This window comes from Alosa pseudoharengus, unplaced genomic scaffold (assembly GCF_046254945.1).
Source record: "Alosa pseudoharengus isolate Yale_2024_CS ecotype anadromous, Long Island Sound unplaced genomic scaffold, YU_APseudo_1.1 YU_APseudo_1.1_scf_18, whole genome shotgun sequence".
NCBI classification, from domain to species: Eukaryota; Metazoa; Chordata; class Actinopteri; order Clupeiformes; family Clupeidae; genus Alosa; species Alosa pseudoharengus.
This window is the reverse complement of record NW_027468650.1, coordinates 21,252,080-21,264,206: the sequence shown is the minus strand read 5'-3', so window position 1 is coordinate 21,264,206 and position 12,127 is coordinate 21,252,080. Positions and strand designations below refer to the sequence as shown.

Genomic DNA, 12,127 nt, shown 5'->3' with positions numbered 1-12,127 from the left:
ATGATATATGAATCCTAGTCTTGCTGATTTGCTTGCACACCTGACAACATTGCATTGTAATGGGTGCTAACTGGAATGGCCTCTAGCATGTCACCCAGTGGTAGCATGTTGCAATCACAATGTAAATACTGGCTGAGAGATATGCATACAACATAGGGCCCTGCTGTGTTAACATTACTTCGAAGTTAAAGTAAACCTGCTAACAGCTGTGCCCACCCTAGTAGTGTCACAAAGCATGGGCACATTTTTTAGACAACAAACAGGAGATCTGAAACACTTACATCTCCCCACTTGACAATTCACCCAGCCAGACAGCAGGACCAGCAGGGTCAAAATCAAAATTTGTTTCATCATCTCCAGAATCAGGGCACGTTGGTTTGATGGGCCTGTATAGGTAGATGTAACAACTGAAAGGTATTGATTGGGAGTCTTTTCTTTTTGTAGCCGAATCAATCAAGGTGATTTTGGATGGAAAACCTGACTATGTCAGTCAATGTGACATCAGCAGCATCTAATTTTGACAGTAGTATTGGTCACAGATACAGGTCTCACTCACTGATGACAGAGAATGAGAATGGGGGAGGATTATGGGTGAGGGTTTGGGGGCCCTGAGATGCAGGCTTTTGTAGAAGTTTTAATATTGCAGTAGTGTCACGCTAGAGTGCATACAATTATAATTGTGTCAGCATTTTTTGGAATGTGTGGAAACCGGATTTGACAACCTATATGGTTCTATTTCCATTAGTAGGCAACATGCAGGTGAGTTAGTGAGTGCCAGTTGTACATGTTCATTTAAAAAAATAAAAATAATAAAGAGGTCAGTTTGCTTTGCAAGTCACAATTATCTTAGGGCCATACTTTGACGAATAATTAGCCAATTTAGTTTGTTCATCTTTGAGTCTAGCAGGAGTCTTCTACTTAAGGCCTCAATTGGCTACATAAATTGATATGAGTCAAAGCAGGTAGGTGCACTGGATGAGTAGGTTTGCCCTTTTGAGACAATTTGTTCCACTACAGGAACACTGTAACACATACATGTTTAAATTAGATGTGAGCATCATCAGAATCTTCCACTCTTAGCAGAAGTCCTAACCACAACCACACACAACATAGCACCCTCATCACCAGGCCCGGAGTGGGTAATCGGGAGAATCGGGAGAATTCCCGGTGGGCCGCTTCACTTCTGGGCCGGTCGAGGAAAAAATATTGACATTTGCCACGTTAATCTATCTTCTCTTAAAATTGGCTACACACGTTCGCATTCTATGCCTAACACCGCAGCCTCTGCATGGGTTGTTCTCCCCTCTCAAGAAGAGTTAATTGGTTGGGTCCATATAGCCCGTCTTTTCTAAAAACTTTTCTCAGATACCAGCCGGGCCGGCCCTACCGTAGTGATAAGCGTCAGGGAGGATGGATGGTAGAAAGAGGCCATGAGTGAAAAGGCCAGGTAAATAAGACGAAAAGTATTGGAGGAAAATGCTGCCAAATATGCCAAGCTTCCAGATTTTTTTTTGAAGAAGAAGACAGACATAGTGGCAACTGGTAAAGAGAGATAGCCATGATTATAGTGGCGTAATTATTGGGCTAATACTGGACGTTGTAGCGTTGTCAACCTATTCGCAAGCAACATATTAAATGAATTAAAATATTAGCCTTTTTGTATCATCCAATATGGCGATTCATAGACTTTGCAAATATTACGCAAATATTGATAACAAAACTCAAGCTTGATCTGTGCATGCAGTAGCCTAGGCCGAAAACAAAAGTAGCCTCTAAGCAGCAGATCAGCAGTCCCCAGCTGAAAATGATGAGCCCGAAATTAGCTATGACTACAGGGACAAGTAGAAAGGTTAATAGAGTTAATCATATGATTGAAAGTTATTTTATGTAAGAAAGAACAGTAGGCTATGACAGATAGCCTACCTTGTTTGCTCAGAAGTGGGTGTAGTAAAGGAGAAAATCACCAAACAACAACATGATAGCTGACCCATGCAGAAAAAACATGTAAACAATATAGGGCTGTCAATCGATTAAAAAAAATAATCTAATTAATTACATACTCTGTGATTAATTAATCTAAATTAATCGCATATATGATTTTTGCTGTGAAAGTATTTTAAATATTTAAATTCAAATGAATCATTGAATAATCAGCATTAGTGACATTAAAGTTCAAAAACTCTTTTATTATTATTTTAATAATGGCCATAACAATCTATAATATGACCTAATATGCTGAGGAAATAAATTCAAAAGTGCTTCGGGAAGAAGGTTTTTTTACATACATTGCAGAGGACTTTATTTTAATCAACACTTTATTTTTATCAACACCATCAGGCCGTTTTTGAAAAGTAAATGTTCCAATCAATGATCTAGGCAGCACATTTTCTTCATTTTCAACGGCTCAGGGTCAAAGGTCATACAGAATCGATTAATCTGCGTTATTTTTTTTAATCAGTTATTTTTTCTCAAATTAATTAATCGAAATTAATCAGTTATTTTGACAGCCCTAAAACAATACAGTAGTTCAATATGCCTCTTAGTGGAATTATGGGATACATTTCAAATGTTTTATTTCTTCCTTCCTGTTTTTGTTAACTTATCAACCTATCCTTGTGCAATAGTGGAATATTGGTAGCCTATAATAAAAACTATACAGGATAGTAAGAGCTGAAATGTTGCCTTATTTATCAAATTTCCACCGTCACTAAAAAAGTGGGCCGGTCTTGGGCCTGAAACTCCCGGGCTGAAAAGTGGCCCCACTCCGGCCCTGGCGCCATTACTGAGCTGTTGCTGGGTAGCATTGTGCAAGTGCCTCCTATTGGATTCGTTGCGTCCACTGGGATAACAGCCCGCGATTTACGACTGTCTCACTACTTATTTTATAATGTCGAGAGGGAAAACATGTTCCGTTTTCAATTGTTCCAATAGCAGCAATAAAATTACCAGTTGGAACAAAAAAAAAAAGTGAGATACATGTAAGCACCTGTGAAATTGACGTTTTTCAGTATGCTTAATATGCCTTTTGTTTCTGTATGAATTTACTCTTTGTACCATGAATGCTTTGTAATATATTTGCTTCTGTGATTTCCAACATTCTATACATGTGCACCAATCAAATGTCTTTGTTTGTTTTGCTTTTATTTGAATTGTTTAAGCAGCCAATCATTATTTGTTATTTGTTTATGCCCGCGAAATCGCGGGCAATATGAAGGTTCCATCTCCTCAGAGAGGAGAAGGCTCATGAGTCGCGGTCCTAGTTGCCCTGAGAGAGGTCACCGTTTTCTCTGCTCCGCCAGTCAGTGCTTCATCCGTTGGAGACCACTCGCACTTTTCGGTGTGTTTAGGCCCACATGCACGAGCATCAGTGCGGAGGTGTGGGATGACCTGTCTCAGGACTGCTTGATTGATTTTCTGTGTTTATATCTTGTGGAACCAGTTAGTTAGCTGCCAGTTTAGCTAACGTTAGCTAACTAGGAGACGCTGTTGCATTCTCCTTCGGAGACGGACTCTATTGTGCTTCGGTGCTGGGCCCACCGGAGCCAGACCTCCCAAGGACGACTGCGTTTTGCCTCCGGTGCTGAGCCCACCGGAGTGCCAACCGCCAACTACCCGCTGCTGCTGTTGAGGTGTGCACTGCAGGCTGACTGCAGCAATATCCTCCACCGGAGTCGCATCCTCGGCTAGCTGGGACATTGCTGCCTCCAATTCCTCTGGTTCAGGACTGAGCGGAATCTCCCGGTTCTGAGTGATCGGTCGTAAGTAACGTCAACTGCACTTACACTGACACACACACACACGTTATCGTCTTGGCTTGGATCACCGGCTGAGTTGGAGAGCCGTTCAGCGGTTGCTGTCCTGCCTGCAGCTCAGAGAGCTGCCGTCCTGTGCACCACCGAGCTCCAACCACCGAGCTCCAACGGCCAGCGCTTGGGGGGGTTGGGGTTTTATTTTACTATATATGATTAATAATATTGTTGTGATAGTGGTCATGGTGATAGTGCAAATTAATAAGTCCAACAGTGCAACAATGCAGAAATAAAGTCTATATATATATCTATATATAACTATTTTAAGAAAAGGTATAAGTGTGGCCACAGTTCGGCTGTGGCATGGAGGGAGGGGTTATGCATATGTGCTAATGTGCTAATATAGCACGCAGACAGTGAGGCAGAAAGACAGTGGTAAGAGTGGCTAGTGGTAAAAAGTGACTAGTGGACAGAAAGTATCCAAACATGGAGGGGGTGAAGAGGTAGACAGACTATGCAGAGAAGTCTATCTCTCCTCTTCCCTTAAGTGAAGCATTGAACAGTTTAATGGCCCTGGGGACAAATTACTTTCTCAGTCTGTCTGTTGTGCAAGGCAGTGAGCAAAGTCTCCAGCTGATCAGGCTCTTCTGCTTAACAATAGTGCTGTGGAGTGGGTGACACTCATTGTCCTTTTGTCAGATAGTGAAGTGATGCACTCCAGTTCAGCTCCCACTACAGAGCCAGCTTTCCTTACCAGCCTGTCAATTCGCCCCGCATCCTTCTTCTTTGTGCTTCCTCCCCAGCATACTACTGCATAGAAGAGGACGCTGGCAACAACAGACTGGTAGAACATCCTGAGGAGCTTGCTGCACACATTGGTGTACACACCGGTTTCAAGCCCGAAGCCCTAAGCAGTGGGCCACGGCTGCCCCCTGTAGCTAGCTGGTACATATCTGTGCACTATACATGTTGTGTAAACTTCCTTCCCAGTGCCTCAGAGTTGTGCTAACTGTGCCAGCAGCCTGGGCTTTTAGCTCGATTGTTAGCATACTCGACTCCTGAATCCAAGGTGTTGCTGTTTAAGGGGCGAATGCAGGACTGAGCGTGCAAACCAACACAAGGCATTGGTGCCGTGACCCGGATCAGGAGTGAGCAGGGGTGGGTAGAGTACTGAAAATCTATACTCAAGTAAAAGTACAATTACTCCCCTCAAACATTACATGAGTTAAAGGAGAATTCCGGTGTGATATTGACCTAAAGTGTGTTGAAACATGATACCGAGTGTGAACGTATGTCTCATAGCCCATCTCGGCTTGTCCCCTGCACTCCAAAATCATGTGCTAGTTAGCCATCTTGAATTTACACGATAAGTCGAGCGACGAGTAAGAATGAACAGGTATGATAAGGGATCAGATTCCAAAAATAATTCCGTGGAAATGCATGGATTCCAGTTGCTGCTACTGAAAGAAACTGGAATCCATGCATTTCCACTGAATTATTTTTGGAATCTGATCCCTTATCATACCTGTTCATTCTTACTCGTCGCTCGACTTATCGTGACTAAAATCAAGATGGCTGCAAACGCTAAACTTCGTGAAGATACTGTCTGTATAAATCGTCTTGTAAGGGACTGTACGATATTTAGCGGGGGGGGGGGGGGGGGGGCCGGTCGTCAGACGATCGGGTTAAAAATGTTCTGCCTGGCCCTCCCCCCTGGTCAATTTTTTTTTTCCAGGGGCCTCCCCCTGGCTCAAAAAAATTCTCCTAGGCCCTCCCCCCTATGTGAATCAAATAAAACTGGTCGAAAAATGACGTTTACAAGGTTAAAACGGCCAGCAAATGTCATAAGTACACATACACACACACGGGGCTACAAACCAGTGTTGCGCGGGTTTGGTCACAAGCGGCCCGCGGTCAATCGCTAATCAACCCGACCGCAACTCGGACCGCGAATATTAATTAGGACAAAATTATACCCGACCCGCTTATTTACAAAATGTGTGCTTTTGGTTATAGCCTGCATGCAGTAGTCCATTTCTGTAAAACAAACTAATTTATTTGCAAAACTTTATGCAGTAGAACTACACGCAGGCATGCAGGACATAATGTTTGCGCAGGAGAGAGAATGAGAATAAGAGCGCAAGCACGCACGCAACCACCAAGGATTAGAACACTAGGATAAGATTTGGCCATGGACATACTTCTTTCGAAAATAGAAATGGGGAGGCAAGGTAGGCAAGAGAGATACATTGCTGGTCAAAACGTTAGCGTAAGAACTGGTTTAAAATGCTGAATGAAGCACAAAGCTTTACTAAAGCACATCCACTGTTTAAAGTCACAAACACAACGAACTACGGTAACTTTTATGCATGCGCGAACCTATACATACCGGTATGGCTGTGTAGTCTGTGCCATAAGATTTATTCCTGCAGGCTGCCCGTTTCGGCTGTCATACTTTTAAATGGCTTCGCAAGAAGTAGGCCTACATAGACCATAACTTGTACTACTGTCATCTTCTTTAAGAACTTTTCCCAATATTTCCCATAGCCTATATCGCTTTTCCTAAAGGGGTGTCTTTATTATTTTAACTCGCGTCTTCAGCTTCTTTACTGTTGACTTACTGTATTGATGCTTTACTGTATTGATGCTAGCCTTCTCGTGATATTTTAAGTAGGCCTATTTGTAGAAAATATATATTTAATTCATTTTAACTGACCTGCCCGCAAATGACCTGAATATCATTAAAATATTTGGTTTATGACTCATAACCGTGGGTGACCTGCAAGCTTACGAGGGGAGTTGTGGGAGATTCAGGTAGGGTTGCGACTTTTTGGACTCGCCCACTCTGTCAAAGAGACGTGAATCATGTTTTGGCCTACAAACCTTTTAAAATATCGAAAACGGATCATTGATCAGGGGAAAAAAATATCATGGATCAGGAAAAAATCTTTTTCCTCGGCCCTCCCCCCAGGCCAAATAATTTCTCCTGGGCCTTCCCCTAAGGCTTAAAAAAGTACTTTGGGCCCTCCCCCCCCCCCCCCCCCCGGTAAATATCGTACAGTCCCTAAGTAAACTACCAGTGCTTTTTCAAAGTTCTCAATGTCTCGTTTTAAATGTCAGGGCCCTCGGAAGTCTACCAATGAAGTGTGGAGATACATTGAGCCTCGTAAATGGTGTAAAACAGTGATTTATTTCCATGGCTAGCCCGATGCCGAAGCACCACCATTGAAAAAGCTGTTGGTAGCATCGGCTAACTAGCGCCAGATTTTGGAGTGCTGGGGACAAGCCGAGATGGGCTATGAGACATACGTTCACACTCGGTATCATGTTTCAACACACTTTAGGTCAATATCACACCGGAATTCTCCTTTAAAGTAAATATTATCATCTGAGAAATCTACTGAAGTAAAAGTACTTTGTTAATAAATTACTCAAGTAACAAGTAACTAATTTTTTACATTTTGATACTTCTGATGGCCGTTTAAAAGTAGGCCTATCCTTTACGCCTGGCTTCACACACTCTCACGCCAAACCCCCGATTTCTCACAGTGAAGTATCAACCCGGTGGGTCAAGCACCTTTTTACTGGGGCACGTGGCCCAATACTGAACTGCTGTACCACTAAAAAGTCCAGGTTCAACTACTGTAGACCTACTCGTCACACAGATATCATATATTCTTACTTCCAGTAACTATATGCATGTGACAATAAACTTCCTTGTATCCTTGTATCACACAGCATATCACATGAACAAGTGGAATCTAAGCTTTCCAATCATATTAGCGCTAGGCAGGGGCGCTGCTAGAACATTTGGGACCTATGCCCCCCCCCCCCCGCCACACACACACAAACTTTACATAATGCAATAGAAGATATTCTGGACATTCTTGGCAATGTCAGACATCCTATTCTCCGTAAATATCAGTGTAGCATCAAAATTATCTTGATTGAGTGTCTTTTTTATTCAATGTACAGTATGTGATTTTTTATTTTTTTTTATTTAAAGTAATCCAAAAGTATTCAGATTATGTTACATTATTTTTGTAATCCAATGGGTTATGTTACGGATTACAAAAATTGGTTTGTAGTCTGTACTCTTTAATGGTTTATATTTCAAAGTAATTTGACCCAACACTGAGGTTTGATTGACATCCATCACTCACCACACTTCCTATAAAACCCTCCTTACTGCCCTTTACGTCATGCTGGAGTTGCAGATCCTTGCATCTCCTCCCCTGCTCCTCCATTTCACTATCAGCACTAAATCAGCTATCAGCACCTCATCCATAGGGGTGGTCAGCGGACATCACTCACATTATTTCCGCTATTGGCATCCCAGGACCCTGGCCAGCTACTGTACCAAGCCAAACTTGCTATTCTCTATACTAAGCAATCCAATATAACCCAGGAATATGACAAAAGGCTCTCATGATCATCACACAAATATTGAAGAAAAATAGTTTTAATGATCACAGCTGCAACACAGACATACAATTAAAGAATTAAAGAAGGTTATATGAAATGAATTTAGTTCTGTATTTATTCTGAAATGTCATGTTCACACCCATGTTAAGTGCAATGAATCTGATCCAAAAACCTTTCAGTAGTACAAACCAGGGACTGAAAACAGAATGATTGTAATTTTGGTTCGTTCATTATTTTTTGGTTCCTGTTCCAGTGTTCCAAGGCCTCTCCTCTAAATGGTAACCGGTAAGAACATTAGAACGGTTAATAATGTTCTTTTAAAAATGACATTGTCTTTACAAATTGATTTATGGCCGGTGGCACAATACTATAGGCTTTTTTTTGCCCAACAGCCTTAAAGCTTAAAATCAAAGCACATTCAATATCAAGGCTAACAATCACTGTGCTTGAATTCAAGCGTGGGGCAAGATTTGCAAGGCACAGAAAATGCTGTTGCTTTATGCCCTGTAATAGACTAACCTATGTGTGGTGCTACCAACTGCATGACATGCCTACAATTGGAACTTCACTTTAGAACAAGTTAAATTGGTTTTGTTCCTGTTTTTGGTTATTTTCTTCCAAAAACTGTGTTCTTTTCCGGTGTTTGTTTTCAGTATTTTAACTGTTTCTAATCCTTGGTACAAACTGTGCAGTTTTGGCTCCATAAAGCTTATTTATGTTTATGTTTTAGCTTAGAGAGTAAATATATTAGCATCTGGATATTATAGAGAAAGACAGCTTCCTGATTCCGCTGCAGGTTGGTTCTACTCCAGGGTACCTCTTTGTTAAGCAAAGATGTTGGTATTCATTGTGGTTTCAGATCTGGAAAAAGAAGAGCGAGTTTTATTTTTTTATCCATTTAATTTTATTAGTAAGTTATTATGTATCTTAGATGAATATGCTGGAACAAATATGATCATTCAAAAACCCAAACATACGATTGTACAAGAAACCTTAAAGTTTAACATTTTTGGAGACCTTTTATAGTTTTTTCCACCCATGGTGCCTTTGGGTCAGTGCAATATTTCGTTTTATCCTCTGTGGTAAAACTGAGAAAAAAAGACAACTATGATAATTACCTACATTTTCCCGTTAGAAATATAAACATAATACTTCTATGTAATAACAAGCATACAATCACAGTGTTATTCAACTGGAACAGAATGACATAAATGATGGTTATTACAACATCGTGCCAAAGGACTGCAGTTGGAAATGAGCAGGCTGGCTCACACTGGCACATTTACAGAAATGTTAATCATTGTGTCCCGCCCTTATACATAAATAAATGAATGAAATGCAATTGAATGGAAATAATGACTTAAATGTGTTTATTGTCATTTTAAACACTATCAGCCTTCTTGTACTCACACAATGGCATCAAGGCATGGATGTTGTGCATGCTGGCGTGTAAAGGACTCGATTTTTTGGATGACCGCACTGGAAACTTCCCTGCAGCATGTAATAGGCCTAGGGAACTTGTGTGGCCTGCGGACTGAAAGATAACACAATGCTTGAGATTTTTTTTATCTTAAAGAAACTTGAACCAGTGCAACAGAGAATATTTCTGTAGGCAGACACAAAGACATGGATGAAGGAGTCTAGTCAACATAAATACCAAGGAAGCAAACGACAGCACTAATGAGTTAGTAACGTAATTGACGATCACGGATAGAGTATTACAGAGAACAAGAGAGACATCATATACAAATACAGATATGCATCCACTCACACAGACGCCTGCACACATAAACCCACCTACTCTGGATTGCATGTTTAAAGTTTAGATATGGTCACATATATGCATGTTCTAATTCTATTTATGGACAAAATGGCCAAACATACAAAAAGCTTGTTCGTTCTAGGATGCAACATAGCTTTGGCTCATAATATGCTGCTCTGAAACGGAATGTTTGACATACTTAACCAGACAATAATAACAACAAGAAATGTCTGCCACTGAATTACTTACAACCCGTGACGACGATAACCAGTGCACCCAGAACAGCAATCAGCAACATTTGCCTCATCATGCCCTTATCAACAGCAGGTTTCATATGAACAGAAACTAGCAAAGTATGTTAGGTCTTAGCCCCAGACCAATTAAAAGTCCACCCTAAACCACAAAATAAAGCTAATGTAAAGGTTTATTAATATAAAACAAGTCCCATACTATTCATTAGCATATCCGTTTATTTATCTAAAGCGACTTACATTACAAAACGACTTACAATTACTACAAGGACCATTCTCCCCAGAGTAACTCAAGGTTATGTGCCTTGCACAAGCGCACAACAGTGCAACACAGAACACAAACACCTTAGCCAGTATTCTACCCCAGCTCCGGCATAATATATTAATAATAGCATGGGGACAGGATTAGAAGAGATAATTTGAGATAAAGATCTCTCTTGAAAGTGCAGTGCAAGGGTATAGGCCTACTGCCTCAGTGTGTCAGTGTAAGTGTCACAGGCTTGATTGTCTGTCTTTGTGTTGTCTGCTTGTCTTGCTGGTGGGCCATGTCAACCAGTCTTGGGTCAAAAGGGATGAGCGCAGTTGAAAGTAATTGTAGTGAATAATTACTTAATATTAATCTTAGACTGGCGAACTTCAGGAAAAACTCAGGAATCAAGTTTATTCTATTACAAGCAGAGAGAGTACAAAAAAAAAGGTCTATGGTCTATGTAGTAGTGATGTAGTACTCGAGTCCGGTCTCGAGACCAATTTCTGCTTTCTCGGTCTCGTCTCGGACTCGTTCCTTCAAAGACTCGGTCTTGACTCGGTCTCGGACCACAGTGGGAGGAGAAAGACTCGTAATTTCAGACCGAGTCCCCGAGACCAACGCATTTTTTATGTTCATATAAAAAAAACACATAACACATAACAACAATAATAATAAAATGCAATGTTGACCGGCATTATTTAAAAATGACATCCCATGGAGCAATGCAAAGATATTGCCGTCAGAGCCGTTTATTTATCTGTATGGCTCTGCTGCCGGTGAGTGTCTGTAGCATAGTCCATATTAAGTAGTCCATATTAAGACGTTAAGACTGCTCCTCTAAACAATTCCCAATCTAGCTTAGTCTGTAGGCCTAATGGTTGATTATTAACTGGGGTGATATTAAATTATGAATATGAAAACTGACATGTTTTTATGGTCTTGGTCTCGACTCGGTCTCGACTCCTAAAGGACTCGGTCTCGACTCGGACTTGCTTCCTCAAAGACTCGGTCTTGACTCGGACTCGACTGTATTTGGAAACCAACAGACTCGGTCTCGACTCGGTCTCGACCCTTCAAAGACTCGGTCTTGACTCGGACTCGGCATAGGCGGTCTCGTCCCCATCACTACTATGTAGGCCTAGCCCAGGCCATGGCACAAGGCCATGGCCTCTGTAGGATCACCCTCTCTCTCTCAGTTCTCCATGCTCTAATCTTTTTGTCTTACAATGCAAGTTAATCACTTTTGTATGAGTTAAACAAAGAGGAAAATGGCGCCAAAAACAAGCCCACTTGATTGGTTCTCCAGTTGGCATCAGACACACCTACTCACACACCTATTTCACACCTATCCATTCTTATCAGAATAGCATGAGGGGAGATATCATATATATCAGAAATATCACTTATAGAATGTTCCAAACATTCTCACAATCAAATCATTACAAACCTTGTACTGAGACTATCAGAATGATACCAAACATGAATACATTTACATTTCATGACACATAGATACATTATATCAAGGTAGCATCCTTTGTCTTGTGTACCTGATAGTCCTTAACCAGCACATTAGCATTCCATTGGGGGAGGGGAGGGTTTCTTTGTTTAAACCAAGAAGGGTTACATGGCTAACTAAAAGCAGTCTTGAAGTTAAATTATTATCCATTTTAACCATAAATGTATTGCTATC

At 41.1% G+C, this 12,127-nt stretch overlaps 1 long non-coding RNA gene across 1 annotated transcript; it reads right to left on the bottom strand.

Moving 5' to 3' along the window:
* Positions 1–8,195: 8,195 nt before the first annotated feature.
* On the bottom strand, positions 8,196–10,288 carry LOC143131682 (uncharacterized). Its single transcript, XR_012988170.1, has 4 exons — positions 10,186–10,288; positions 9,585–9,708; positions 9,192–9,262; positions 8,196–9,035 (listed from the first exon to the last, which is right to left on the bottom strand). It is a non-coding gene; the product is annotated as an uncharacterized LOC143131682 (long non-coding RNA).
* Between the last annotated feature and the right edge of the window lie 1,839 nt (positions 10,289–12,127).